Below are 12,961 nucleotides of genomic sequence, written 5' to 3'. Positions count from 1 at the left end.
TTTGAAATTTGAATCTATGATTCAAATTTGTTCAAACCCTTCTGGTTTTAGTTGCATTAGCCCAACACACTCATATTGCTATGTTTCATGCATGCATCATATTGTTGCACATTGTTTGGTGATGGTTGTGTATCAGTGTCCTTTGCGACAGGTCTGCCTCCGAGGAGTACCGTGATTACCCTAACGAAGAACCGTATCAGTGCATCGAACCATCAGGCAAGCAACCAACCATTTGATCATATCGATACAATCCCATGTTCTCGCTCCTGCTCTCTTTTACTGCATTAAGACAACGCGATTCAAACTGCTGTGTGCTACGGTAGTTGAACCCATTTCCTCTGCATGACCTGTCATTGCCACAGTAACTAGATGAAACCCACTAGCATGTGTAGGAGTTGATTGAGCCCTATGTATGTGTTGTTCCTACCTTGCTATGCCTGCTATGCTTAGAGTCGTGTCAGGTCTGGTTCATCTGGGTGATGGGCTAGAGTGAAATGATTATGTCGGTAATGAGAGTGGTGTGGTGAACACGATTTGGTAAAGGTATCGATGAGAGGCCATGTAGGAGTACATGGTGGGTTGTTTCATTGAAGCCGACCTTAAGCACTGAGATCTGTATGTGTGATTTAAGACACAGCTACTACCATGCATTGGGCCCTGAAATATGACCCCGCTCGACTTCTTATTCACCCTAGCTCTCTGTCCAGGAGTTGCAAGTAGTTTCTGGTGTTTGTAGCCTACTGGAGGCCGTGGACAGCGTTGACCGTAGGGGTGGGCTGTGATGCGGTAGGTACGTGGCCGGGTGTACCGAATACCCGTTAGGTATCTCGGGAACCCTGTTCACATCGTTCGGGGCCGTATGGGAAACCTCGGCCGGACTCCCTGTGGATGGAACCTGAATAGGCGATAAACCTGGACTAGAGGCTTAAGTGTTTAGGTAGGTCGTGGTCTACACCCACGTCGGCTTTCGCTTGAAGTCTGCCGAGCACATGTCGTGTGCAGACGCTAAGTGGTGGAAACATGTATGAAGAAGTACACCCCTGCAGGGTTATCATAATCTATTCGAATAGCCGCGTCCGCGGTAAAGGACTACTTGGTTGCCTATACAGTTCATAGACAAGTAAATGGAAACTGCTAAAAGCCTCAAGATAAGTGTGAGTGCCGAGGATGGCTCTTCCGTAGGAAGACGGAGGCGGATCCTCGGTAGTGTATTGAATTGGTGAGTAGTGGACTCGTGTGCGCAAAACCATTTCAAGTTGGAGTATCGTAGGATAGCCTAGCCAAGAGTCAAAGCTGGCTTGCTGCAATAACTCCACCAACCCTTCTTGATAACATGCATGTATGTAGGATCTGATGTAAGTCTTGCTGAGTACCCTTGTACTCATGTTGCTTTAATCTACATTTTTACAGAAGACGCTGCAACCCCTTCTGATGGGTTCTATGTAGACGTTGACATCAACGAGTAGGCTAAAGACCCAGGTGGTGACCCTGAGCTTGTGAAGGACCACGTAGTATAGCTAGGCTTTCCAAGCCTCTTTTATTTTACTAGTTGTCTGTACTCAGACAAGTTACTTCCGCTGTTGGTTTGTATGACTGTATGACTTGTATGTTGGGTCGTGAGACCCGTACCTTTGTGTATGTTATGTATGGCTCCCTGAGCCTTAAATAAAGTACTTGTGTCGTAGAGTCATGTTGTGATGCTTCGTTGTATTTGCACATATCGAGCATATTGTGTGTATGATTGAAATGCTTGGTATGTGTGGGATCTGACTATCTAGTTGTTTATCTTCAGTAGCCTCTCTTACCGGGAAATGTCTCCTAGTGTTACCGCTGAGCCATGGTAGCTTGCTACTGCTCTGGAACACTTAGGCTGGCCGGCATGTGTCCTTCTTCGTTCCGGTGTCTGTCCCTTCGGGGAAATGTCACGCATTGAGTACCGGAGTCCTGTTAGCCCGCTACAGCCCGGTTTACCGGAGTCCTGCTAGCCCAGTGCTACAGCCCGGACCCACTTGCTGATGACCGACACGTTCGAAGCTGGGTCATGGATGCCTGTCCCTGTAAGTCTGTGCCACTTTGGGTTTACGACTAGTCATGTCAGCCCGGGCTCCTTATCATATGGATGCTAGCGACACTATCATATACGTGAGCCAAAAGGCGCAAACGGTCCTGGGCGAAGGTAAGGCGACACCCGTGGGATACCGTGCGTGAGGCCGCAAAGTGATATGAGGTGTTACCGGCTAGATCGATGTGACATTGAGTCGGGGTCCTGACAGCTTCATGATGAACTATAATATGCAAGGGATGAACAAGACTATTCCCGAGCTCTTCGCGCTGCTAAAAGCCGCGGAGCATCAAGTGTTGATGGTTAACAAGACCACCAGTTTCAAGAAAAAGGGCAAAGGGAAGAAGAAGGGGAACTTCAAAAAGAATAGCAAGCAAGTTGCTGCTCAAGAGAAGAAACCGAAGACTGGACCTAAGCCTGAAACTGAGTGCTTCTACTGCAAGCAGACTGGACACTGGAAGCGGAACTGCCCCAAGTATTTGGCGGATAAGAAGGATGGCAAAGTGAACAAAGGTATATGTGATATACATGTTATTGATGTGTACCTTACTAATGCTCGCAGTAGCACCTGGGTATTTGATACTGGTTCTGTTGCTAATATTTGCAACTCGAAACAGGGACTACGGATTAAGCGAAGATTGGCTAAGGACGAGGTGACGATGCGCGTGGGAAATGGTTCCAAAGTCGATGTGATCGCGGTCGGCACGCTACCTCTACATCTACCATCGGGATTAGTTTTAGACCTAAATAATTGTTATTTGGTGCCAGCGTTAAGCATGAACATTATATCTGGATCTTGTTTGATGCGAGACGGTTATTCATTTAAATCAGAGAATAATGGTTGTTCTATTTATATGAGTAATATCTTTTATGGTCATGCACCCTTGAAGAGTGGTCTATTTTTATTGAATCTCGATAGTAGTGATACACATATTCATAGTGTTGAAACCAAAAGATGCAGAGTTAATAATGATAGTGCAACTTATTCGTGTCACTTCCGTTTAGGTCATATCGGTGTAAAGCGCATGAAGAAACTCCATACTGATGGGCTTTTGGAATCACTTGATTATGAATCACTTGGTACTTGCGAACCGTGCCTCATGGGCAAGATGACTAAAACGCCGTTCTCCGGAACTATGGAGCGAGCAACTGATTTGTTGGAAATCATACATACTAATGTTTGTGGTCCAATGAATGTTGAGGCTCGCGGCGGGTATCGTTATTTTCTCACCTTCACAGATGATTTGAGCAGATATGGGTATATCTACTTGATGAAACACAAGTCTGAAACATTTGAAAAGTTCAAAGAATTTCAGAGTGAAGTAGAAAATCATCGTAACAGGAAAATAAATTTTCTACGATCTGATCGTGGAGGAGAATATTTGAGTTACGAGTTTGGTCTACACTTGAAACAATACGGAATAGTTTCACAACTCACGCCACTCGGAACACCACAACGAAATGGTGTGTCCGAACGTCATAATCGTACTTTACTAGATATGGTGCGATCTATGATGTCTCTTACTGATTTACCGCTATCGTTTTGGGGTTATGCTTTAGAGACGGCCGCATTCACGTTAAATAGGGCACCATCAAAATCCGTTAAGACGACGCCTTATGAACTGTGGTTTGGCAAGAAACCAAAGTTGTCGTTTCTTAAAGTTTGGGGTTGCGATGCTTATGTGAAGAAAGTTCAACCAGATAAGCTCGAACCCAAATCGGAGAAATGTGTCTTCATAGGATACCCAAAAGAGACTATTGGGTACACCTTCTATCACAGATCTGAGGGCAAGATTTTCGTTGCTAAAATCGGATCCTTTCTAGAGAAGGAGTTTCTCTCGAAAGAAGTGAGTGGGAGGAAAGTAGAACTTGATGAGATAACTGTATCTACTCCCTTATTGGAAAGTAGTTCATCACAAGAATCGGTTCCTGTGACAACTACACCAATTAGTGAGGAAGCTAATGATATTGATCATGAAACTTCAGATCAAGTTTCTACTGAACCTCGTAGGTCTACCAGAGTAAGGTCCGCACCAGAGTGGTACGGTAATCCAATTCTAGAAGTCATGTTGCTTGACCATGATGAACCTACGAACTATGAGGAAGCGATGATGAGCCCAGATTCCGCAAAATGGCTAGAGGCCATGAAATCTGAGATGGGATCCATGTATGAAAACAAAGTATGGACTTTGGTTGACTTGCCCGATGATCGGCAAGCCATTGAGAATAAATGGATCTTTAAGAAGAAGACTGACGCTGATGGTAATATAACTGTCTATGAAGCTCGACTTGTTGCGAAAGGTTTTCGACAAGTTCAAGGGGTTGACTACAATGAGACTTTCTCACCCGTAGCGATGCTTAAGTCTGTCCGAATCATGTTAGCTATTGCTTCATTTCATAATTATGAAATTTGGCAAATGGATGTCAAAACTGCATTCTTGAATGGATTTCTGGAAGAAGAGTTGTATATGATGCAACCAGAAGGTTTTGTAGATCCAAAAGGTGCTAACAAAGTGTGCAAGCTCCAGCGTTCCATTTATGGACTGGTGCAAGCATCTCGGAGTTGGAATAAACGCTTTGATAGTGTGATCAAAGCATATGGTTTTATACAGACTTTTGGAGAAGCCTGTATTTACAAGAAAGTGAGTGGGAGCTCTGTAGCATTTCTGATATTATATGTAGATGACATATTATTAATTGGAAATGATATAGAATTTCTGGATAGCATAAAGGGATACTTGAATAAAAGTTTTTCAATGAAAGACCTTGGTGAAGCTGCTTACATATTGGGCATCAAGATCTATAGAGATAGATAAAGACGCTTAATAGGACTTTCACAAAGCACATACCTTGATAAAATTTTGAAAAAGTTCAAAATTGATCAGGCAAAGAAAGGGTACTTGCCCGTACTACAAGGTGTGAAGTTGAGTCAAACTCAATGACCGACCACAGCAGAAGATAGAGAGAAAATGAAAGATGTTCCCTATGCTTCAGCCATAGGCTCTATCATGTATGCAATGCTGTGTACCAGACCTGACGTATGCTTAGCAATAAGCTTGGCAGGAAGGTACCAAAGTAATCCAGGAATCGATCACTGGACAGCGGTCAAGAACATCCTGAAATACCTGAAAAGGACTAAGGATATGTTTCTCGTATATGGAGGTGACAAAGAGCTAGTCGTAAATGGTTACGTCGATGCAAGCTTTGACACTGATCCGGACGATTCTAAATCGCAAACCGGATATGTGTTTTTATTAAACGGTGGAGCTGTAAGTTGGTGCAGTTCTAAACAAAGCGTCGTGGCGGGATCTACATGTGAAGCGGAGTACATAGCTGCTTCGGAAGCAGCAAATGAAGGAGTCTGGATGAAGGAGTTCATTTCCGATCTAGGTGTCATACCTAGTGCATCGGGACCAATGAAAATCTTCTGTGACAATACTGGTGCAATTGCCTTGGCAAAGGAATCCAGATTTCACAAGAGGACCAAGCACATCAAGAGACGCTTCAATTCCATTCGGGACCAAGTCCAAGTGGGAGACATAGAGATTTGCAAGATACATACGGATCTGAATGTTGCAGACCCGTTGACTAAGCCACTCTCATGAGCAAAACATGATCAGCACCAAGGCTCCATGGGTGTTAGAAGCATTACTATGTAATCTAGATTATTGACTCTAGTGCAAGTGGGAGACTGAAGGAAATATGCCCTAGAGGCAATAATAAAGTTATTATTTATTTCCTCATATCATGATAAATGTTTATTATTCATGCTAGAATTGTATTAACCGGAAACATGATACATGTGTGAATACATAGACAATCATATAGTCACTAGTATGCCTCTACTTGACTAGCTCGTTAATCAAAGATGGTTATGTTTCCTAACCATAGACATGTGTTGTCATTTGATTAATGGGATCACATCATTAGAAGAATGATGTGATTGACATGACCCATTCCGTTAGCATAGCACTTGATCGTTTAGTATATTGCTATTGCTTTCTTCATGACTTATACATGTTCCTGTAACTATGAGAAATATGCAACTCCCGTTTACCGGAGGAACACTTTGGGTACTACCAAACGTCACAACGTAACTGGGTGATTATAAAGGAGTACTACAGATGTCTCCGAAGGTACATGTTGAGTTGGCGTATTTCGAGATTAGGTTTTGTCACTCCGATTGTCGGAGAGGTATCTTTGGGCCCTCTCGGTAATGCACATCTTTATAAGCCTTGCAAGCAATGTGACCAAATGAGTTGGTTACGGAATGATGCATTACGGAACGAGTAAAGAGACTTGCCGGTAACGAGATTGAACTAGGTATTGGATACCGACGATCAAATCTCGGGCAAGTAACATACCGATGACAAAGGGAACAACGTATGTTGTTATGCGGTTTGACCGATAAAGATCTTCATAGAATATGTAGGAACCAATATGGGCATCCAGGTTCCGCTATTGGTTATTGACCGAGAATAGTTCTAAGTCATGTCTACATAGTTCTCGAACCCGTAGGGTCCGCACGCTTAACGTTACGATGACAGTTTTATTATGAGTTTATAAGTTTTGATGTACCGAAGTTTGTTCGGAGTCCCGGATATGATCACGGACGTAACGAGGAGTCTCGAAATGGTCGAGACATAAAGATTGATATATTGGAAGCCTATATTTGGACATCGGAATCGTTCTGGGTGAAATCGGCATTTTACCGGAACACCGGGAGGTTACCGGAACCCCCCGGGGGATTATTGGGCCTACATGGGCCTCGAGGGAGAAGAGGGAAGGAGGCAGGAGGGGGCCGCGCGCCCCTCCCCTTCCTAGTCCGAATAGGACAAGGGAAGGGGGGCGGCGCCCCCCCTCTCCTTCCCCTCTTCCTCCTCTTTCCCCCCCTTCTCCTATTCCAACTAGGAAAGAAGGGAGTCCTACTCCCGGTGGGAGTAGGACTCCCTCCTTGGCGCGCCCTCCTTGGCCGGCCGCCTCCTCCCCCCTGGCTCCTTTATATACGGGGGCAGGGGGGCACCCCATGACACACAAGTTGATCTACGGATCGTTCCTTAGCCGTGTGCGGTGCCCCCCTCCACCATATTCCACCTCGGTCATATCGTCGCGGAGTTTAGGCGAAGCCCTGCGCCGGTAGAACATCATCATCATCACCATGCCGTCATGCTGACGGAACTCATCCCCGAAGCTTTGCTGGATCGGAGCCCGGGGATCGTCATCGAGCTGAACGTGTGCTGAACTCGGAGGTACCGTACGTACGGTGCTTGGATCGGTCGGATCGTGAAGACGTACGACTACATTAACCGCGTTGTGCTAACGCTTCTGCTTACGGTCTACGAGGGTACATGGACAACACTCTCCCCTCTCGTTGCTATGCCATCACCATGATCTTGCGTGTGCGTAGGAAATTTTTTGAAATTACTACGTTCCCCAAAACGAACATGAGTCGTATGGAAGATACGATCAACATGGAGATGTTCACCGATGATGACTAGTCCGTCTCACGTGATGATCGAACACGGCCTAGTCGACTCGGATCATGTAACACTTAGATGACTAGAGGGATGTCTAATCTGAGTGGGAGTTCATTAAATAATTTGATTAGATGAACTTAATTATCATGAACTTAGTCTAAAACTTTTGCAAAATATGTCTTGTAGATCAAATGGCCAACGCTCATGTCAACATGAACTTCAATGCGTTCCTAGAGAAAACCAAGCTGAAAGATGATGGCAGCAACTATTCGGACTGGGTTCGGAACCTGAGGATCATCCTCATAGCAGCCAAGAAAGATTATGTCCTAGATGCACCGCTAGGTGAAGCACCCATCCCAGAGAACCAGGATGTTATGAACACTTGGCAATCACGTGCTGATGATTACTCCCTCGTTCAGTGCGGCATGCTTTACAGCTTAGAACCGGGGCTCCAAAAGCGTTTTGAGAAGCACGGAGCATATGAGATGTTCGAGGAGCTGAAAATGGTTTTCCAAGCTCATGCCCGGGTCGAGAGATATGAAGTCTCCGACAAGTTCTATAGTTGTAGGATGGAGGAAAACAGTTCTGTCAGTGAGCAAATACTCAAAATGTCTGGGTTGCACAACCGCCTGTCCCAGTTGGAGATCAATCTCCTGGAAGAGGTGGTCATTGACAGAATCCTTCAGTCGCTCCCACCGAGCTATAAGAGCTTTGTGTTGAACTACAATATGCAGGGGATGGTAAAGACCATTCCTGAGGTATTCTCAATGCTGAAGTCAGCAGAGGTTGAAATCAAGAAAGAACATCAAGTGTTGATGGTCAATAAGACCACTAAGTTCAAGAAGGCCAAGGGTAAGAAGAACTTCAAGAAGGACGGCAAAGATGTTGCCGCGCCCGGTAAGCCAGTTGCCGGGAAGAAGTCAAAGAATGGACCCAAGCCTGAGACTGAGTGCTTTTATTGCAAGGGGAAGGGTCACTAGAAGCGGAACTGCCCCAAATACTTAACGGACAAGAAGGCCGGCAACACTAAAGGTGTATTTGATATACATGTAATTTATGTGTACCTTACCAGTACTCGTAGTAACTCCTGGGTATTTGATACCGGTGTCGTTGCTCACATTTGTAACTCACAGCAGGAGCTGCGGAATAAGCGGAGACTGGCGAAGGACGAGGTGACGATGCGCGTCGGGAATGGTTCCAAGGTCGATGTGATCGCCGTCGGCATGCTACCTCTACATTTACCTACGGGATTAGTTGTAAACCTCAATAATTGTTATTTAGTGCCAAGTTTGAGCATGAACATTGTATCTGGATCTCGTTTGATACGAGATGGCTACTCATTTAAATTCGAGAATAATGGTTGTTCTATTTATATGAGAGATATGTTTTATGGTCATGCCCCGATGGTTAATGGTTTATTCTTAATGAATCTCGAGCATAATGTTACACATATTCATAGTGTGAATACCAAAAGATGTAAAGTTGATAACGATAGTCCCACATACTTGTGGCACTGCCGCCTTGGTCACATAGGTGTCAAGCGCATGAAGAAGCTCCATGCTGATGGACTTTTAGAGTCTCTCGATTATGAATCATTTGACACGTGCGAATCATGCCTCATGGGTAAAATGACCAAGACTCCGTTCTCCGGAACAGTGGAGCGAGCAACCAACTTATTGGAAATCATACATACGGATGTGTGCGGTCCAATGAGCATTGAGGCTCGCGGAGGATATCGTTATGTTCTCACTCTCACTGATGACTTGAGTAGATATGGGTATGTCTACTTGATGAAACACAAGTCTGAGACCTTTGAAAAGTTCAAGGAATTTCAGAATGAAGTAGAGAATCAACGTGACCGAAAGATAAAGTTCTTACGATCAGATCGTGGAGGAGAATATTTAAGTCACAAATTTGGTACACACTTAAGAAAATGTGGAATCGTTTCACAACTCACGCCGCCTGGAACACCTCAGCGTAATGGTGTGTCCGAATGTCGTAATCGCACTCTACTGGATATGGTGCGATCTATGATGTCTCTTACAGATTTACCGCTATCATTTTGGGGATACGCTCTAGAGACAGCTACATTCACTTTAAATAGGGCACCGTCTAAATCCGTTGAGAAGACACCGTATGAATTATGGTTTGGGAAGAAACCTAAGCTGACGTTTCTGAAAGTTGGGGATGCGATGCTTATGTCAAGAAACTTCAACCTGAAAAGCTCGAACCCAAGTCGGAAAAATGCGTCTTCATAGGATACCCTAAGGAAACCATTGGGTATACCTTCTACTTAAGATCCGAAGGCAAGATCTTTGTTGCCAAGAACGGATCCTTTTATGGAAAAAGAGTTTCTCTCGAAAGGAGTAAGTGGGACGAAAGTAGAACTCGATGAAGTACTACCTCTTGAACCGGAAGGTAGTGCAGCTCAGGAAAACGTTCCTGTGGTGCCTACATCGAATGGAGAGGAAATTAATGATGATGATCAAGGTACTTCCGATCAAGTTGCTACTGAACTTCGTAGGTCCACAAGGACACGTTCCACACCAGAGTGGTATGGCAACCCTGTCCTGGAAATCGTGTTGTTAGACAACGGTGAACCTTCGAACTATGAAGAAGCGATGGCGGGCCCAGATTCCAACAAATGGCTAGAATCCATGAAATCCGAGATAGAATCCATGTATGAAAACAAAGTATGGACTTTGACTGACTTGCCCGATGATCGGCGAGCGATAGAAAATAAATGGATCTTTAAGAAGAAGACGGACGCGGATGGTAATGTCACCATCTATAAAGCTCGACTTGTCGCTAAGGGTTATCGGCAAGTTCAAGGGATTGACTACGATGAGACTTTCTCTCCCGTAGCTAAGCTTAAGTCCGTCCGAATCATGTTAGCAATTGCCGCATACTATGATTATGAGATATGGCAGATGGACGTCAAAACAGCATTCCTTAACGGGCATCTTAAGGAAGAACTGTATATGATGCAGCTGGAGGGTTTTGTCGATCCTAAGAATGCTAACAAAGTATGCAAGCTCCAGCGATCCATTTATGGGCTGGTGCAAGCATCTCGGAGTTGGAACATTCGCTTTGATGAGATGATCAAAGCGTTTGGGTTTATGCAGACTTATGGAGAAGCCTGCGTTTACAAGAAAGTGAGTGGGAGCTCTGTAGCATTTCTCATATTATATGTAGATGACATACTTTTGATGGGAAATGATATAGAATTCTTGGACAGCATTAAGGCCTACTTGAATAAGTGTTTTTCAATGAAGGACCTTGGAGAAGCTGCATATATATTAGGCATCAAGATCTATAGGGATAGATCGAGACGCCTCATAGGTCTTTCACAAAGCACATACCTTGATAAGATTTTGAAGAAGTTCAAAATGGATCAGTCCAAGAAAGAGTTCTTGCCTGTACTGCAAGGTGTGAGATTGAGCTCGGCTCAATGCCCGACCACGGCAAAAGATAAAGAAGAGATGAGCGTCATCCCCTATGCCTCAGCCATAGGATCTATTATGTATGCCATGCTGTGTACCAGACCTGATGTAAACCTTGCCGTAAGTTTGGTAGGAAGGTACCAAAGTAATCCGGCAAGGAACACTGGACAGCGGTCAAGAATATCCTGAAGTACCTGAAAAGGACAAAGGACATGTTTCTCGTTTATGGAGTGACGAAGAGCTCGTCGTAAAGGGTTACGTCGATGCTAGCTTCGACACAGATCTGGATGACTCTAAGTCACAAACCGGATACATGTATATGTTGAATGGTGGAGCAGTAAGCTGGTGCAGCTGCAAGTAGAGCGTCATGGCGGGATCTACATGTGAAGGTACATGGCAGCCTCGGAGGCAGCGCATGAAGCAATCTGGGTGAAGGAGTTCATCACCGACCTAGGAGTCATACCCAATGCGTCGGGGCCGATCAAACTCTTCTGTGACAACACTGGAGCTATTGCCCTTGCCAAGGAGCCCAGGTTTCACAAGAAGACCAGGCACATCAAGCGTCGCTTCAACTCCATCCGTGAAAATGTTCAAGATGGAGACATAGATATTTGCAAAGTGCATACGGATCTGAATGTCGCAGATCCGTTGACTAAACCTCTCTCACGAGCAAAACATGATCAACACCAGAACTCTATGGGTGTTCGATTCATCACAATGTAACTAGATTATTGACTCTAGTGCAAGTGGGAGACTGTTGGAAATATGCCCTAGAGGCAATAATAAAAGTATTATTATTATATTTCCTTGTTCATGATAATTGTCTTTTATTCATGCTATAATTGTATTATCTGGAAATCGTCATACACGTGTGAATACATAGACCACAATACGTCCCTAGTAAGCCTCTAGTTGACTAGCTCGTTGGTCAACAGATAGTCATGGTTTCCTGACTATGGACATTAGATGTCATTGACAACGGGATCACGTCATTAGGAGAATGACGTGATGGACAAGACCCAATCCTAGGCATAGCACAAGATCGTGTAGTTCGTTTTGCTAGAGCTTTTCCAATGTCAAGTATCTCTTCCTTAGACCATGAGATCATGTAACTCCCGGATACCGTAGGAGTGCTTTGGGTGTACCAAACGTCACAACATAACTGGGTGACTATAAAGGTGCACTACAGGTATCTCCGAAAGTGTTTGTTGGGTTGACACGGATCGAGACTGGGATTTGTCACTCCGTATGACGGAGAGGTATCTCTGGGCCCACTCGGTAATGCATCATCATAATGAGCTCAAAGTGACCAAGTGTTTGGTCACGGGATCATGCATTATGGTACGAGTAAAGTGACTTGCCGGTAACGAGACTGAACGAGGTATTGGGATACCGACGATCGAGTCTCGGGCAAGTAATGTACCGATTGACAAAGGGAATTGCATACGGGGTTGATTGAATCCTTGACATCATGGTTCATCCGATGACATCATCGAGGAGCATGTGGGAGCCAACATGGGTATCCATATCCCGCTGTTGGTTATTGACCGGAGAGCCATCTCGGTCATGTCTGCATGTCTCCCGAACCCGTAGGGTCTACACACTTAAGGTTCGGTGACGCTAGGGTTATTAGGAAGACTTTTATGTGATTACCGAATGTTGTTCGGAGTCCCGGATGAGATCTCGAACGTCATGAGGAGTTCCGGAAGGGTCTGGAGGTGAAGATTTATATATGGGAAGTTGTCATGCGGACACCGGAAAGTTTCGGGGGCATATCGGTATTGTACCGGGGCCACCGGAGGGGTTCCGGGGGTCCATCGGGAGGGGCCACCCCTCTTGGTGGGCCACATGGGCCGCGTGGGGAAGGGAACCAGCCCCTAGAGGGCTGGGCGCCCCCCCCCCCTTGGGCCCATGCGCCTAGGGTTGGGGGGGAACCCTAAAGGGGGCGCCCCCCTTTGCTTGGGGGGCAAGCCCCCTCC

This window comes from Triticum dicoccoides, chromosome 1B, assembly GCF_002162155.2.
Source record: "Triticum dicoccoides isolate Atlit2015 ecotype Zavitan chromosome 1B, WEW_v2.0, whole genome shotgun sequence".
NCBI lineage: Eukaryota > Viridiplantae > Streptophyta > Magnoliopsida > Poales > Poaceae > Triticum > Triticum dicoccoides.
The sequence above is the reverse complement of the archived record's forward strand: the minus strand, read 5'-3'. Positions refer to the sequence as shown.